The sequence below is a fragment of the Manis pentadactyla genome, chromosome 2, assembly GCF_030020395.1.
Source record: "Manis pentadactyla isolate mManPen7 chromosome 2, mManPen7.hap1, whole genome shotgun sequence".
Taxonomy (NCBI): Eukaryota; Metazoa; Chordata; class Mammalia; order Pholidota; family Manidae; genus Manis; species Manis pentadactyla.
The window spans coordinates 110287654-110306965 of record NC_080020.1 but is presented as its reverse complement, the minus strand read 5'-3'; the positions used below and the strand labels follow the sequence as shown (position 1 = coordinate 110306965).

General features: G+C 38.9%; 1 protein-coding gene across 6 annotated transcripts in view; it reads right to left on the bottom strand.

The window, feature by feature from the left end:
* The window catches only part of FYB1 (FYN binding protein 1), a 146202-nt gene that overhangs the window by 67027 nt on the left and 59863 nt on the right, over positions 1 to 19312 (bottom strand). The window lies entirely within an intron of this gene.

The window sequence follows — 19312 nt, the reverse complement described above, 5'->3', positions numbered from 1 at the left end:
GCACCATTCCCCAGTGGCTTACCACTTCCAAAGTAATTTATTCCTCACCTACCCTTTCCTTCTTCCTAGTGCATATATGGGGAAATTACATCAGACCCTAGCATGCTGCAGGAGGGAAGGAAGAGGAGGGTGTTTCTCCTTAAGATTTGCCTCTCTTGGTCCTGTTCCATTTTTGTGAGCTTCATCATTCCTGTTAGGCTCTCCACCAACACTTCCTTTTCCAATCATCTCATCCTTACATGTGAAGAGGTGGTCCCTTGCAGAGACATTGTGACAAGCATATGTAGGGCGGTGTTGACTAAGACTCTCAGGGAAGTCCCTACCGTGACACTGACCAGTCCCAGGAAGACTATGTGGGCAGATTCTCACCACCACAGTTATCTGGCCAGGTATCCTGGCCCCTTAGACCCAGAATGCATATGAGATGGAAGCAGAGATGCCATAGCAACAGAAGCTGGTGTTGCTTCTGTGTCCACGAAGTGCTAAATGGTTGTAAGGGTTACCTACTGAACGCTCATGCAGTTAAAAGTGAGCACCGTTGGGCAGAAGGCAACTTAACAGGACACGATCTACTTTCCACCTTTCCATCTTCTACTCTGGCTTTGCTATAATTATGTGTGACAAACCCTTTTATCGAAGCTATCTTGTAAACCAGGCTACATTACTCTATCTTGTCAAGTTTTAGTACGCACTTCATCAGTTTAAATCTAAGAGATTATATAAGTGATTATTTTTCTATGTATTTTTGGCAGAATTTTAGATATTGTCCCACTCAATTGATCATTCATTCAACCAATGCCTGCCTAGCACATAGCACAAAGGCACTTGGTGAGTGTGCGGGGACTGAAGTTGAGCAGGGCATGGTCCTTGTTTTCATGCAATGTGCGATGCACAAAGGTTCAAGTACAGAGATGACTAACACTATATAGAATATAATTTGCATGAAATTGTGGGAAATGTTTATTCAGTTTTAGAGCTGTAGCTGAGGTACCAGCAGGTCATTAGTTCAGTGCTGTTCAGTAGAATATTCTGGGACAATGGGAATATTTAATCTGTGTTATTTTATACTATAGCAAATGACTATTGAACATTTAAAATATGGCTAGTGTAAAACTGAGGAACTGAGTTTTAAATTTTATTTTATTAATTTAAATAGCCTCCTGTGGCTAGTAGATACTGTATTGGCTAGTATAGACCTAGATAAAAGCCTATCAGACAGAAATGTAAAAACTCAGAAAAGCATTGGGTCCCAAGAGGCTGCAGTGTCAACAATGTAGAGAGACAACTGAAGCTCCTATGAGCTCCAGACCCTTGTAACTACCCACCTATTTGACATCTCAGACTTCTTTAATTGAGCATGTTCAAAATAAAAACCATGGTCCTCCCACACAGCTGACCCATCATTTTCTAATCTAAGTATTTCTTAGATCCACTCTCTTTTCCTATCTCTTCTGCCATCTCTCTAGTCCGCACTTTTGCTTGGATTACTTAAGTTCTCTCCTACTTTATTATAGTGCTTCTAGAACAATCCTTCACAAACATCATCTAACCAGGTCACCCTCATATTTAAGGTTTGGTCCCTATCTACGTTCCTAGTCCCATGTTTAATGCTTTTATTCCTTTCTCTCCACTGCAACCTCATTTACCTTCTTATTGTTCATTAAACAATGCTGGTGTGAATGGAGAGCAGGTGGCAAGTACAGATGCAATAGTGTGTGTGTGTGTGTGTGTGTGTGTGTGTGTGTGTGTGTGTGTACGTGTGTGTGTAATCAAATACCCTACACCGTTGCCTTTCGGTTTTACCAAAATTTAAGGAAGCTCCCAGAGGCACTATGCAGCTGCCTCTAAGCAATAAAAATAAATGCTTTTTTTTTTTTAGGCCTGAAGTCTATTTTAGTTTAAAGAAAGTTTTAATTAATAACAAGGCTTTCAAAGAGACTCAGGTCATACACATCATCTTAACTGGGTTAGGGTGACCCGTGCAGGTACAATATGACAAAGCTGAGCTTATTTTAGCACCATCATGTCCCTTGCTAACTAGGTCATCACAGACCCAGATCAGAGTAAAAACAAGGAGCCATAACTTAAGATCTTTGAAGGTCAGAGTACTTGGCATGCAGGTGATGTCAAATATTTGGTGAAATACAGTGCCCAGCTGAAGGTAGAGGAGTAAGAGAAGCCTTTCTCCTTGTCACTAGCTTCCCTGCAGCTGCTTGGCACCTTGTCCTACACGCTTTTATGCAATTGTTTCTTTTTCTATATAATGCTGCTGTTCTGAACTTTTCTAAGCGTTTCAGGCAAATTTCATTATCTGCAAAAGATATTCAGGGCAGGAATGTCTTCTTAGGAAAAGGAAACAAGCTGCAGGCAGGCCTACTCTAAGCAAAACTAAGCTGACAAAGCTTTCTTCAAACGTCCCTACGTCTCCTATTGGTGCGCGTTTCCCTGTTTCGTTACCTCAAACTCTGGGCCAGGGAGGGCAAGTGGAGCCAAACAAGGTCTCCTTAGTCATAACTGAAAACAAGTGTGATACACGTGTTTGCCTGTTAGCACCTACCCTTGGAGCAGGACTGGTGGAATTCCTAGTGCAACAGGAGAATGAAGGCCGCCCAGGAGTCTTCTATAATTCTGCTCAAATAAACACTCCAAATGCCAGTTTAGCAGCACTTCAGGCCAGCCCAGCATCTGAGATGAGATGGTCTGGGATGGTTCAGAGCAGCTGCCTGGTTTACATGATGTCCTTTCCCTCGGTGTCTCCACTCTTCCATTCCTCCTCCACCCAGGGCTTCCCTAAGGAAAATGGATTACTGACACTGCTCAAAACAAGCTATTCTTGACTCTACCAAATGCAGACAAATATTTGCCATCTAAAGAGGGCTGATTTTTTTGACTTAAATAGTTTCTATTGTCAGTGTGCATAAGAATCTCCTGGACAAGTTATTAAAAAAGGAGCTACCTAGGCCCCAAAGTCAAAAGTTCTGATTCAGAAACGGGTCTGTGGTGCTGGTGGAATTTGGTGGGGGGCAGCAATCTTAAGTTTTTATAAGCACCTCAGCCTATCCAGGTGTAGATGGCCCATAGGCCACAATGGAAGAAACACTGCCCTAAGAAATGGTGGATAAAAAGGAAATTTTAACAAAGGTGCCAGGTGAGATATTTTGAGGTGATGAAAATTTACTTCATCTAATGGCAAATCCAGTCCTATTTAGAAACTTAGAAGAAAAGCCAATTTTCAATTATTAGAAGGAACATAGCAATGTATTAAAAACTGATTTCTTAGGCTAATTTTGTGACCATATCAGGAAATGTGGTTATATTATTCATAGATATATCTAAAGCAGATAGTTGTCAAAGTTTTTAGGTGAATTATAATTCAATGAATTGATAAGTGAAGGCTGAAACATTTTACAAAGCTTGTGCTTGGAAAAGAATAACAAAAAGTTCAAATAATGAACAAAAAGAAAGTTTGTGAGTTTTCTTCTACAAAAAAAGCACTCTTATCTTAAAATCAATAATGTTGTTGACTGCTTAAATCATTTTAAGTCACTAAAGTGTGAAAATTTGAAAATAGTTAAATGGAGTATTTTGGTGAATTTGAACAAGAAACTCTTAAACTATTGGGTAATATAATTAGCAAATATCTCTTCTTTTGTTCACTCACAGACTGCAAAAAGGTTAGTTTTCTTGCCTTTTTAAGAAAATCCCAAAGGGTTTTCACATTGGAAGATTAGTCCATTTGAATGAAAGACTAATTTCATATTTACAGAAGCACATTCTTGCAATTAAATGTGCTACTGCTGTTGAAAACTGGGCTTTTACCTTAATAATCTTTGTTGAAATCAAGAAGCTAAAACAATTTCCATCAGTTCATTGATATGACTTAAAAAAAAAATCTGTTCAGTAAATGTATATATTATTTGATGGTTCACCCTTTGCCCAAAATTTACTTTAATGGTGTTGCAGAGAGATACTTGTTAGCTCTCTGTTTTGAACCAGTGCGCTCTCAAAAGTGAGAGATATGTGCAACCAGTTCTGACCTAGTTATAAAATGCTATAGAAATCACGTATTTCACTCACCAAAAATTAAACTCTACTCCACGGTCACGTTTCAACATGTGGGTAAAATTTCAGTATTTCCAGAATCTCTTGCCTGGCCTTGGTACATCTCCATATCAATGGTTGATTACAAGGGAGGTGGAGAGCTGACCTGAACCAGAGAGGTATTTTTGGCTTCTTTGCAGCTGGATCATGAGAGACACGGGCAAAAGGGAGTAGATTATTGCTTGTAAGCAATAAATGGGTTTCTCCCACTTTATTTCTTCCTTTGATTGATTTCAGCTTCAAAGGTTTATTTGCCCTGAGCTGGGAACCTACTTTCCCCCTGGAGTTACAAACATCAATTGACATTCATTTTTTTTTTCACAACATGGACAGCACTTTAAGTAAAAACAATTTGGACCCAGCTTTAGTTAACTTTGATTCCACCTTATATGTTGTTAGCATTTATACCTTAAGTCTACAACCTAAGTAAAATCCTTTTCTAGAGAATACATAATTTTTAAAATTCCAAATAATGAATTATGTGTCCCTTTAAGGCACTCATACTCACTTCTCAATGCTCTTTCTTCAGATCTAATAAGATTTGTAGGTAGGGAAGAGTACCCATTATATGTAAACATTGTTTTTCTTGTAACATAATTTAAGAAATGAAAATCCATTCAATGAACTTCTTTAAGATAAAAATCTCCTATTCATTATTAGGAGGTATAAAATCTACACTGGCATATACATACTATCAATCCTTGTGAACAGTTGAATGTTTCACTGTTTTTTGCATTGTGTAAACCCAAACCTTAGATGATTCTTTTAAGATAACCCTTTAGGTACTTTTCTGATATTGATATTTTACAACAGTTAAATGTCCTATTAATGCTTTCTCCTTAAGATGCATGATTAAGAGTTCCCAGTCAAAAATATCATATGATTTCAGAATCTAAAACATAAAACAAATGAATAAACAAAACAGAGACTCATAGTTACAGTGAACAGACGAGTGGTTGCCACAGGGGAAGGTGGTAGGGGGATGGGTGAAATAGATGAGGGAAAAAAGTGAGAATGTTTGATATCTCCATCTGGGTGATGGTTACATGATTGTATAAAGATGTCAAAATTCATCAGGCCATTCACTAAGATTTGTGCATTTTTACTGTATGTACTTCAACAGAAAAAAATTACTTAATAAATTTACAAACTATAAAAAAATTCATCTAATTAAAAACAAAACAAGTTTCCTGTCAAGATGGCAGTCACTCCCTCACTCCAATGAACTATGGCTGCTTAAACTGAAACAATATAGAGACTAGTGAGTCTCTACTACCAACACGTGCATGAAAAAAGAATCTCCAAACATTAAGGAAAAGCCAGTGCCAGGAAAGGAGGATTCTGGCATTAACAAACCGAAGACACACCTAAGGAAACCCAGTAATACAACAAGAGATACGAAGAGATACTGCATCTAAAGAGGATCAAGTTGATACTGTGATAATGAAAAGCTTTTATGTTGTGTTTAAACAAATTAAAAATGTGATTTAACATTTGCAATAATTGGATGACCTTCTTAGTGTTATTGATTGATGCCGGAAGCAACTGCTGATGGTTACCATCTATTATTCATTCATTTTTCAATGAGGTCTTTATCTGAGCATTGTCTCCTTTTCTCCTTTAATAAGTACAATTAAATTGTTGCCAATGATACACCAGAAACCGTGCTAACTACTTTTCAAACGTATCTGTTTAATCCTTACAACAACCCAATGACAGAGTAGACTTAACTCCATTAACATATGAGAAGACTGAGCCATAGTGGTGCTAAGAACCTTATTTGGGGTCCCACTGTTAAGTGGCAGAGCTTGTGCTGGACCCCAGGATCTCTAGCAACAAAGCTGCTGCTCTGAACCCTCCCTTAGAAAAACTGTATAAACTGCTTTTCTCAAAACCGAGAAGTGATCCTGTCTTCCTAATACCCCTCACTTCTCATGGATCACTAAGTATTCCTGGTGCTTCCTGCAGGCTTTCCTATCAACTTCACAGAGCCATTAAAAAAAGTTTCCAGTTTACAAAAATATAGTGACAAGCTAGAAAAACGTTTTTATGAAAGCCACATCCACCCTCTTCTTTTATCATTAAGCTCACAGATGCAGGAATCTGTCTGCAGCATGAAAACTTGAGCGCTTTTCTTCTAGCTTGCATACCTTTGAAGATCAACCGAAAAGCATTACTGGGGAAGGGTGCCTTTTATTTTATGACAACTGCCTTGCTTGCTTTTTCGTTGGCTTAATTACTCCTAAGTACTATATGAACATGGGCTTGTTTTGAAGATTAGACACTTAATACACTAAACATTGTTGAAGAAAAAGGTGAGTGTTGTTTCCAAGTTGGTAAGTTATTTAGACAGTGGGGTAACTAGGCCAATATAGCTGAACTTGGGAAGTGACCAGATTCAGAGCATAGAAATACCAGAGTTTTTGACTCTGTTCATCCCTTAGTCCTCCTGGTCAGATTGGGTGGAGGGAGAGTGGGGTTATCACCAAGCACAGGGACCTCTGGAGGGAGTAAGTGTGGTCACATTGGGTAGGCATGTGGGCTCCATTGTCATTCTGGCCTCCATCCACACAGCAGCAGTTCTTACAGTGATACAGTTATTCAAGTTTTCAAAGTCTGTTTTTCTTGGCATTCAAGCATTTTTTTCTTTGCCTTGAGTACTGCTATAGTGCTAAAACTGTTTTTTTAAAATTGATGAATGGCAATTATATGTGCCATGTGAAAAACACTGTGCTGAGCAAATCAGGATGCCACTCCAGGCAGAAAGGAAAAGGGAATAGAGAACAGAAAAAGGAAGAAAGGAAACAGAGAGTGGCAAGGGTTCTTATTACAGGTGCTCTGTGGGGAGAGGAGCACGGCACCCATCCAGGATGATAATCATGGTGAGCTGGTGTGTGCCAATCAGCTGGTGTGCCCAATTAACCACCGATTGTTAAAATAGCGAACTAGCTAAAACTCTCTAGGGTTTCCAGATACCCTTCAGTGACACTGGAGCTCTTTGTGATCTAGCAACTAAAAGTTTATTGCCTGACCTAGCAAAGGACTTTCAGGACTGGTGCTAGCCAGCCAGATCTTAGATATTTTAACAGCACCTTTACATTTTCCTTAACTAAGCAAATGTATATAATCAATCACAGGCTATTACCTGTTCATGCAAATCATTCATTTCCATGTTTTGATGTAATCACTAACTTCTAATATCCTGTCTCAGTGTTATAGTATTTTTATTTTCAGAAAAATAGCTGTCTTGGCTGAGGGTTTCAGCCCCAGGCAAGTTCACTATTGACTTGGTGAGACTGAGAAACGACAATGGAATGTTCTTTGGGTAAAAGGGTTTATATCTGGCTTTGTTCTCATGGTATTATGTCGAGCACTAGAATCACATCTACAAACAGCAGTCTGCAGTTCTATAATCCACCGCTGTCTCTACCTCAGCCCAGAGCACTGGGCACAGCTCTATATATAGTGACTCAGTCAATAATAGTTCATTGTCAATGGGTGTAGGAGCACTAGCCTTGTAGTAGGCCAATTACACCGTCAAGCAGTTTAGGGTCAGGTGAAGATCCTGGCTGTAAGAACTTCTATTTTCCCCACAATTCCTATGGCTTAGAAATACTTCATCTCCCCACCATCCCATTTACCTCCCCTCTCCCACTGTAGTAGTTCTCACAGACTGTAGTATTTCTTAGTGTGGTCCAAGAACAACTGCCTTAGAACCCTCTGGTGATGTTGATAACGATTCCAGTTCCTGGGTTCCATCCCAGGCTTCTTGAACTAGAAACTCTGAGGGCATGTCATACAACTTCAAGTGTGAGAAACTTTGAAACAGTAGGCCCAATTTTGATATTCTCGTGTTCCTTCTGAATGTATGCTACATACACTGTTGATCAGAATATCTATCCATTTGGGCCATCTTTCTCCTTAAAGATCTATGTAGTGTCAGAATGATCAGGATGATAAGTAAGAGGACATTGGTTGGCATGGGTGTCCTTGTGATATTTTAATTCAGGAAAGAACCTGAAAATTTTCAAGTCCCAGATATGGTAAAAGAAAGCCACTCTCTAGCACTCATTTTTTTTTTTTTTTTTTTTAGGATCTCTGGATATTAGGCACTGAAAATGGACAGGAGGATAAAGCAACCTGACTGTGGTTCTAGTTCGGAAAAATTCAGTTCCTGTACTTCTATTGGGATTGATCAAACTCTCCTGGATACATTCTATTCATCAACCGTTTGTTTCTAGTAATGTAATGGCTATCAACAGCAAAGTAAAATAAAGCCACTTCTGCCTCCTGGCCATCCCGTTGCCTTAGCTCCTCCCATTCTCGAAAGAGATGGTGAGGAGGTCTTTGAATAAGAAAATTCTGCTTATATGCAAAGGAAGACGATAGCAGAGTTTGAGGGTTTGGGTTAGAAGCAGCTGAACTATTCTCAACAAGAAAATAGAGAGTGTTCTCATTTTTCTTTGCCATTGAGACACAGGGGTCAAAGAAATGAGAGAAAGAAAAGCTGAGTTGCAAAATATCTAGCTGCTTCTGAAGAACAGTGGCTAACAATATTCCATTTTAAGTTTCCAGCCCCATTGCAAAGTAAATGCACCTGTCTCCCCCACCTTCGGGGAAGTCTCTCATGCACACTTGTCTCCAATGAATGGTTTGAAGTGAAAATGAAGGAAAAGTGCTAAGTCTTGTTTGGGTGACTGCAGTACCACAGAGGGTCAGGGAGGCAATTCCTAACCTGACCCAAGTTAGAAGAAGCAGGAGCTGAAAGCTGGAAATGACCTTGAAAATTCAAGCTACTTAGTCATTCATTGATCTTCTGAGGGGACCATTAAAATTTTCCATGAAATGTGGGCTGGCATTTGGAATTCATTTAAAATTAACGAATTTTAAGGAGCATAATAGCAGCTTTTCTACTTCCTGCCTTAGCTTTTCTATTTCAAAAGCATGTTGACATGTGTAATTAGCCAGGTGTCTTCAGTTCAGAATTCAGCAGCCTTTTTGGTCCTTGTGTCTCCATAAAGCTCAGCGTTTTCTGTGGGTTTTACTAACAGGTTTTACTGACCCAAAAGAGAAGAGATTTGTAGTGATGATATGGGGGAAAGGAAAACGATAAGATTTTTAAAAAAGAATCATAGCTTAGAGAATGAAGAATAAAGCAAGAAATACGAGGGAGACAGGTGGTGGGGATGTGACAGAACATCATTTCTGGTTGAGTGGAGCAGGTTATCTGCCAACAACTCCCCAAATTCCTATGTTGAAACCTAATCCCCAATGTGATGGTATTGGGAAGTGGAGCATTTAGGGGGAAATTAGGTCATGAGAACAGAGCCCTCATGAATGGGATTAGTGCCCTTACAAAAGAGAGTTCAGAAAGCTCCCTCATCCCTTCTGCCATGTGAAGACAAAGCTAGAAGTCAGCCATCAGTGAACTGGGAAGTGGATTCTCACCAGACGCCAGATCTGTTGGTGGCCTGATCTTGGATTTCCTATTCTCTAGAACTGTGAGCAATACATTTCTATGGTTTCTCAGCTACTAGTCTATGGTATTTTTGCAATAGTAGTCTGAACTAAGACACAACCTCACTTTGTAACAGTTCACCCAAACAGCAAGCCCAATAGATAATCACTCAGGGTTAGAGGAGAAAGCAGGAGTTCCCAGCTGGTAGACCGAGATCTAGCAGAAGATCTAGAAACCTCAGTCAGAGCATGATTAATTTCTCCCCATGGGGACTAAGAATTCAAGGCTTTAGAGAAATCAAAGACAGCTTCTTCCTACAAAATAGTGAGGTTTCCTGCTTGTTAAACTGCTCATATTGGGTCTAGAAAATTTTAATGTAGAAGAACATGAATGACTGAAATGTAAACTTGCCTTATCCTCTTTCTACAAAAAATTCGTTTTGAAAAAATGGCTGAGGAGCATGTCATGGTTGTGTGTGTGTGCATGTGTGTGAGTGTGCGAGTATGCAGCTTTCTTACCCAATCTAGATGAACCAGAAGCCAATGGCTGGAGAGCAGGGAGAAGCAGGGGTCTGGGAGAGGCTACAGTCTAGACCCTCGGTAACTGAGAGTACATGGGGTACATCAGCTTTTTTAAGATGACAATTTGGAAGAGAAATAAGAAATATTGTGTGATTTATTTTTATACAGTTTTTTATTAAGATATTATTGATATACACTCTTATGAAGGTTGCACATGAAAAACAATGTGGTTACTACATTCACCCATATTATCAAGTCCCCCCCACCCATTGTAGTCAGTGTCCATCAGTGTAGTAAGATGCCACAGAGTCACTACTTGTCTTCTCGGTGCTACACTGTCTTCCCCATGATCCCCCCCCACACCATCTGTACTAATCATAATACTCCTCAATCCCCTTCTCCCTCCTTCCTTACCCCACCCCTCCCCTTTGGTACCCACTAGTCCCTTCTTAGAGTTTGTGGGTCTGCTGCTGTTTTGTTCCTTCAGTTTTGCTTTGTTATTATACTCCACAAATGAGGGAAATCATTTGGCACTTGTCTTTTTCTGCCTGGCTTATTTCATTGAGCATAATACCCTCTAGCTCCATCCATGTATTTGCAAATGCTAGGATTTGTTTCTTTCTTATGGTTGAATAGTATTCCATTGTGTATATGTACCACCTCTTCTTTATCAATTCATCTACTGATGGACACTTTGATTGCTTCCGTATCTTGACTATGGTAAATAGTGCTGCAATAAACATAGGGGTGCATATGTCTTTTTGAATCTGATAACTTGCATTCTTTGGGTAAATTCCTAGGAGTAGAATTCCCGGATCAAATGGTATTTCTATTTTTAGTTTTTTGAGGAACCTCCATATTACTTTCCACAATGGTTGAACTACTTTACATTTCCACCAGCAATGTAGGAGGGTTCCCCTTTCTCCGCATCCTCGCCAGCATTTGTTGTTCTTAGTCTTTTTGATGTTGGCCATCCTAACTGGAATACTGTGTGATTTTAAACAAACCACTAACGGTGGGGGAGGGGGCTCTTTTTGGCATTAATCTAGGATCTTTCTCCACCTCATAATACTTGAACAACTTTTATTCCAGAATAAGGGGAACAGATACTCAAACACATTTGGGATATCTGTGATATTCATCTGCTTTGCTATTTTTTGGACAGATTTTTAGTTGCCTGGTTGGTACGAATCTCATCACCACCCAGGTTGCTTTTGAAAATCAGGTGAGCCACCTTATTTTGAGAATTGAAGAAAATCAAGAAAAGAGAGTGGTGTTCTCTTTCCTTGTGCCCTTTTTACCTCAGCAGACCCATAGCCACTCCTGAAAACCCCATGTCGGTTGCCAGGAGCATGCTGGGGGCTGAAACAGCCATTGGGGCATGCAGTGGTGCAGCTGCAGAGAGATGTAGGCTGGTGTGGTATATACAGACAGGTGGTGATTCTACAGGGCAAGTTCTTACTTTGGGCAAAAGAAAACCTCATATGGTTTTTGTTCAGATTTTTTTCTATAACCAGATGTCTCATCTTCAGTTACTTTTTCCTGATAATATCTATTACTATTGGCTGTTTTAGATGTTTTTTTTCCCTACCATTGCAATGCCAGACAGAATGAAATATAATCTTCTTTCTTTAGTGACAATTTAAACGGAACAGAAATATGTATCTTGTCTATCTGTTTACTATGGTCTATATAGCAGTTAAAATCTCCAACTTTGGGATTTTTTTCTCTTTCTTGTTTCTCGTACGTTAAAAAACAGTAATCTACTGCTCCAGATGATTCTCTGGGGTTTAGAGCAATGCCAACACTATCACGATTATTTTTGCAAATATTTTGTAGATATTTTAGTAAAACAGGTATCTGGATTTCTCCTCTTAAGGCATAATTTTGTTATTCTTGTGTTATGAAAGTTAAGTTCATTTTATTTTGAAAGTAAAAAATATACACAAATAGGTGCTTTTAGTATATGAGCCCATCGTATTCAGAAATAGCTAACATCAAGGCAAAGAAGAAGCCTTCAGTGGCAAATGCAATGCTGGAAATCAAATCCTTTAAAAACGAGTTTTATTTGGCTTGGCTTGGAAATAATTTTAGCAGATTATGTGAAGCAAGGCATCTCCTGCCCAGTGAGCAGACTGAATTATATTATGTCTGTTTGTTATAATTTGGTAAATAGTGCTGCAATAAACATAGGGGTGCATATGTCTTTTGAATCTGAGAACTTGCTTTCTTTGGGTAAATTCCTAGGAGTAGAATTCTTGGGTCAAATGGTATTTCTATTTTTAGTTTTTTGAGGAACCTCCATATTACTTTTCACAATGGTTGCCCTCCTATCTTCCTATCTAGTTTATAAAAAAATTTGTATGTGTGTAAGCATAATTGAAAGTAAATCAGGAAGTGCTTTTATTTGATTATTAGACTTGCATGCACTTATATTTGATTCTTAGATATGACTTTCTTTTTAGTCTTCTTCCTTTCTCAAGTAGAACTGTTATTTCATATTAATGTTTTTACCTCCATGGGTTGGTCACATGAGCATTTTAAGAATTAAATAATCTTGAACAAATTCAGTATATATTAAATCACCTTATGTGCATTTCATACTTTAAAGGCAAGTAAGCCATTATAAAACAAAATGTTTATTTATGTTACAAGTGGCCATATCTCCTTGGATCTAGAACAAATGCTGCTAATGTTGATTAATACCAGTTGACTGGGAATATTTCCATTTTTTCCTTTGTAAGTGGTTTAAAAATATACCAGCTTCTGCCTCTTGAACCTGCAATAGCATGTTCATCTTATTACAACATGGGAAATCATGGCATGTTGCTCCAAACTAGGTTTTACAGAAATTCCTTTTCCCTTAACTAAGAAAAGAGATAGTGCCTCATAAAGGCATTGTGAATATCATGTAAGGGAACTTCCTATATATGAGATGATAAGTATAGAAGATTGTTGAGCTAAAATTAATATTAAAAGACTAACTGGTACCTGAGCAATTAAGAAAGAATTTTGTAGGCCAAGTCGAGAACTGAATAAGGAACCAGGAACCTAAATATGCAGAAGAGACTTTTCAATGGCAAATGGTTGAGGGTCTGAAAAGGGGGGATTTGCCTTCCCCAGAGCTCATCCCCAGTGGTTCTCTCCTTTTGCTGATGCATTTTCTTATCCAGCATTCTATTCCTCTCCTAGTCTAAGTATAAACTGATAGGCTGATAAAGGCTTAAAATATGACTGCTCTCGGGGAATTTCCAGGTTGAAGGAGGTCAGATGTTATCAACAGTCCAGAGGTGGAGCACCCATCAGGTGTCCTGAAGTCTCCTCAGAATTGGAGAGGTTATGGAGTGGTCATCCAAGTGTCCTTGACCAGTGAACATAGTCCAGGGGATATGAAACAAGGCTCGTAGTGGGCACTCAACTCATGTGAGTTTTCTTTCTGCCATCTTGCTGCCTGCCTTGTGAAGGGGTGAACTGATGGTTCCTTTGGAAATATTGCTGATCCCTGGATTATAATTGAAATATTCAGTTTGTATTAAATAAGGAGAGAGGGGACTTTCAGGATGTCCCTTCTCCAATTTCCAAATTAAATAGTAAAACAAAGTAAGGCAAGATAAATATTATCCCAAACTTACTAATGGTTACCACATAGGAGAAGAGAAATGACTACATTGAGTAAACTTCAAAAAATGGTGGTGCAGGGAAGAAACGATTCTGATGCCAAAGGAGTTTTCCATTTGTTGCCCAGGCCCAGACACAATACTGGGGGAAGACAGTGATTTTAGGAAACCTGTGAATTCCCTCAGTATACTCCAGGTAGGAGAGGTGGACTCAGGGGTGAGCGAGCTACCTGGGGAAGGTCAAGGAGAGCCCATAGCATAAAAGCTCTAAATACCACCACAGGCCTGTGGCAGAGACAGACATTGGGGGAGCTGTCGTGGAGGCCTTGCCCTGGTTCAGGGCACTGAGAGAGAGCTCCAAAACTGGAGCCACGTCCAGGTCTCCAGCAAGGACTGTTCTCAACCAGCCCAGCTACCCTTCTCTCTACACAAAAGTGGATTCAAAGAAGCACTTGGAACTCAAATCACAGCTCTTAGGGAAGACAAACTTATCACACTGGCTTGGAACAAGAAGATGCATTTGCCAAATGGTGTGACTTCTATGCATGTGGAACAGGGAATCTCTGAGAGCAAAGAAGAACATCATCTCTCAGAAATACTGATGACAGAATGATTGACAGATGCGTATTTCAGCTAAGCTTAAACCTTAAGGACTGAGATTTCTTTGAGAATCCAGATAGATACACACATCATTTTCAAAGGGGAAATGTTATCTCAGACTTCCCCACAGTAGACTAAAATGCCAGAATATAAAAATTAAGACCATGTAGATTGCTTATAAAAATGATAAAAACAACAAACAACAACAAATGTTAGCGAGGTTGTGGAGAAAGGGGAACCCTCCCTACACTGATGGTGGGAATGTGAATCAGTTCAACCATTGTGGAAAGCAATATGGAGGTTCCTCAAAATGCTCAGAATAGACTTACCATTTGACCCAGGAATTCCACTTCTAGGAATTTACCCTAAGGATGCAGCACTCCAGTTTGAAAAAGACAGATGCACCCCTATGTTTATCACAGCACTATTTACAATAGTCAAGAAATGGAAGCAACCTAAGTGTCCATCAGCAGATAAATGGATAAAGAAGAGGTGGTACATATACACAATGGAATATTATTCAGCCATAAGAAGAAAACAAATCCTACCATTTGCAACAACATGGATGGAGCTAGAGGGTATTATGCTCAGTGAAATAAGCCAAGTGGAGAAAGATAAATACCAAATGATTTCACTCATCTGTGGAGTAGAAGAACAAAAGAAAAACTGAAGGAACAAAACAGCAGCAGAATCACAGAACCCAAGAATGGACTAACAGTTACCAAAGGGGAAGAGACTGGGGAGACTGGGAGGGTAGGGAGGGATAAGGGCAAGGAAGAAGAAAGGGGATGTTATGATTAGCATGTATAATGTGGGGGGTGGGGGAAAGGGGAGGGCTTTGCAACACAGAGAAGACAAGTAGTGATTCTACAACATCTTACTATGCTGATGGACAGTGACCGTAATGGGGTTTGTGGGGGGGACTTGGGGTAGGGGAGAGCCTAGTAAACAAAATGTTCTTCATGTAATTGTAGATTAATGATAACAAAATAAAAAATAAAAATAAAAAAATAAATATCAAAAAAATGATAAAAACATTGGATTAAAAAAGGCCAAAAGATGCTGTTGGGATGTAATACAGGCAGGAAGAGGTTTGTTCAAGAGAAAAAGGTTTAGACTGAGTATCTGGTTTATTGTAGAAGAGCAGAAGCGAGAAGCTTAGAATTCCAGAAGAAAGATGAAGAATAGGAAGCTCATAAGATCTGACCGGGAACTTGTCTGGTTAGGAGAGGGGATGCTCTTTCAGGGACACTTCTGTATTGGAGTCAAACCCAGGTAAGTTTCCCAATGAATAGTTCGTGGTTCTGCAACAGTTTCAACCTGGAACAGAAGGAAGACCTAAAGGTCTTATGGAAAACTGCTTTCCCAAGGACTGAGGAGGGTGAGGGAAATAGCCTGGGCTCGAGCTCCTGCTGAAAGTGGGAGTGGATACCAGTCACAGAGTGGGTACCAGCCACATAGAGTGCTCAGGCACCTGGAGAATGAGAAAGCAGAGCTACGTGTGGAGGGCCTCATTGCCACCTGAAGCTGAACCACACGTCTGAGGAACTTCCAGTCTGTTCAGCACAGAGCTCTGTTTCCAGCTTTGCAGGACTCTGAAATAGCCTAGTCTGTGAGAGGTTTCAGGAAAAATGTCCTGGGATCTACTTTTTAGGTATTTGCTCTCAGATTCCAAGAGCACAGTAGTGTATCAGCGCTTATAGAAATCCTGCTGTAAAGAATTTTTCAAATGTGTTTGAGCATAGAATCCCTTTTCCTTGTAATGGCTTGGAGCAATAATATACACTGATACAAAATGTGATATGTAAATTCCTAATAAGGTAGTTTTAAGAGAGTACCTGAAAAAGAAAAGCAAAGGGAGAAAGGTGATAGCTTCAGGGTCTATGAAGGAAAATCCTGCTCCTTTCTGGAAACAAGTTACTTGTTGGTGAAAACAAGCCCATGAGTCTTTGGTTTAAGTTGCTGTAGGCTGGACTAGTTAAAGTGACATATAATCAGATAGGGGATCAGACACACCTTTAGCCTTTTGTTAATGCCCTTTTCAACCCTGGCCTTACCTCTTCAGTTGTCAGAATGCTTAACTGACTACTGTTAAAGCTAACAAATGGAAAAATAAGTTTAGTTTCTCTACAGTATTAAGAACAAGACCAGGAAAAGTATCAGATGGAGTATTTCCCAGCAGATTTTTATTAACTGTGACCTGCACACCAGCAGTTAAGCCAGGGGTTCTTGCAACCCAAACTTGGCTGGTAGTTTATACACTGATGCTTGGGACGAAGTCCCCCTGCCACTCGCCCAGGAGGTGAAGGCAACCAGAGAGAAGGTTAGTTCAGAGAACACTTTGACGTTTTGGTAGCCTTTTGTGTAAGTGTAGCCTTTTGTACCTTTAAATGGTTCTGGAAGAAAGGAAGTTATTAGCTGCATCTTCAGAAAGAAACACATTACATTTTTTACATTCAAGCTTATGGTTTACAAGAAAGCAAGCTGAATACATTTACAGTACAGATCCTGTGTATAATACTCATTTTGCACTGAAACTCCATTCAATTGAACTCAAGTCTGCTGGGAGGGGTTATCTAATTTTTTCAAGTAATTGCTAAGCTATAGAGAGTATTTTGATTAATTCTGGTCAAATAGACTTTGGTGGGAGACAGACGTGAGCAACTAACAAAAATATATTATTTCTATGCTCCAGATAGATAATGCTAAGCAGGTGGGTAGGTACCTTCATGGACCTTAAAGTGGTATTTTAAGTTAAAAAAAAAAAAGACATGTTTCAACCAAAGGTCAGAGAAAGGGAAAATGAGGATTCTTTGGGTCTCATGCTTGATTTATTATCTCATATCTATGTTTCAAGAGAGGGAGCCCAGCAGAGAGGGGGGCAAGGGGGACACAGAGAGATATGAGGGTCTGTCCTGTCCCTGCTTAGTCAGGTTATAGCCTTGGGTAAATCACATAACCTCTCTGAGCCTTAGTTTCCCCAAATAATTCCTGTTTCATTTGGTTCTTGGGAGGAATAAATAGGGTAATATATATCTAATATATAACAAATCCTCAATAAATGATAAATATATTTAATGGCCAATATGTTGGTGATGATAAAAAAGATGATAGAAGATGGAGAATAGATGTGGGGAAGAGCTTTAAGGAATTAGATGTTAACCTAGAAAAGAAGGAATTAGGTAGAAGGCTAAGAAAATAATTTTGAGTTTTGAAAAACTACAGAGCTATTAGATGAAGTTTTAATTAATTTGATACTACTATATACTTTCTAATTCCAGTTTATTTTTAACCTTCCTAAATGGAATAATAAATTATTTAGGATGGTTTAGGAAAAATAGCAGTGGTGAGATCAAGGGTCAGCAGACTAGACTATTAAGAAGTTCTCTGTGTTCAGAAAATAAATACTTATTTTATGACACATATACAAGTTATTTTTTTGCAGCATGGTTTCAAACAGCTAAAGTTTATACAGACTGTTAAATCAATTAGGTAAGTCATCCATTTACCAGAATATTATGCAGCTCTAAAGATTATTGAGTTACCTCTTATTAAAATGTGGAAAGATACAGAGGATTTATTATTATTTTTTAAAGCAAGCCTCAAAGTATTTCAAACAGTATTCTACTTCTTGAGTAAAAAGCAGGGGAATTAGCATCAATATTTGACACTACTATATACTTTCTAATTCTGGTTTATATTTAACCTTCCTAATGGAATACTAAATTAACTAGGATGGTTTAGGAAAAATAGCAGTGGTGGGATTATGCTTGTGGAAACATAAAGAAACTTTGGATGGACATAGAGATTGAGAAGAACGGTTTCTGTGGTGCAGAGGCTGGAAAGACCCAGCAAATGGCAGACAAGGACGAATGATGACTTTTCACTGTGTACCATATTATACCTGTTTTCTGAGCTAGATGTAATTTCTACTAAAAAAAAAGTTAAAAATATTAAATGCTTAAAGAGAAAGTGTATGCTTTAAAGGGGTATTATTTTGAATTTAAAATTATGAATCTGATTGCTTTATTCAGAAACCAACCTGAGGTCAGTTCAGATTAAGAATTGAGTTTCGATTTGTGTAAGAGGTAAGTGAAGAAGAAATATTGTCCATTTTGAAGCATAGTATATCCTAAGGAATCAGAGGTAGGATGTGGGGTACACAGATAAGAGGATTTAGAATCTAAACTGTCATGGGGCACCTGAGGAGTGGGGAGGCATGTCAGGACTGGGCGGAAAGGTTTGCAAATCAGTGGAGAAAGAGAGCAAGGATCACCTCTGTGTACTATGCAATTCTGTCTGGGTCCCTCGCAGCATTATTGCACACTGAAAATCAGCTCAGAGTTGACCTTACCAGAACTCTAGAGCTGGAAAAAAGACTCCACTAGCATTTCAATAGCATGACACCAAACAACTGGTCACCAACTCCCAATCCTGGTAGTAGAGTGAAAATAAAGCTGGAAGATGTGGAAGAAAACTTTCAAAGGTTTCTATTTAACGTCAGAACAGTTTCCTTGGCATAAAATGGAGGTTACGGCAGTAAATTTTTCACTAGAGGCACTGAAGAACTAATAACGGAAAATAAGAAGGGATCTATTAGAAGGTTTCACAAAACTAACATTTTTGAGTTATGGACCAGTATTAAATTAAGAAGATTACAGATGACAAGGACACATGTGTAACAGAGCTGACTCTTTCTAGAAGATGGAAGGATAATCACAGGGTCATGCCAAATTTGCTTCCTACAAGATAGATTGATGGGGGATTTGACCAGTAACCTGTTGATCACCATTGAGAATACTCACATATTACAAAAGGCTTCTATAAAGTCAAAAAAGAAAAACAAATTTTATATCTAGAACTGTTTTAACTAGATCATGCTTTAGAAGGAAAAAATATGTCTAAGTGTGGTGTGGTCATGTCTAAGCATCCTTTCTTCCCTCCTCACAATAAACAACAGTTGCACATTATTTTGCCCAAAATATTAATTATTTCCGGGGTAAGTGAGGCTTTTT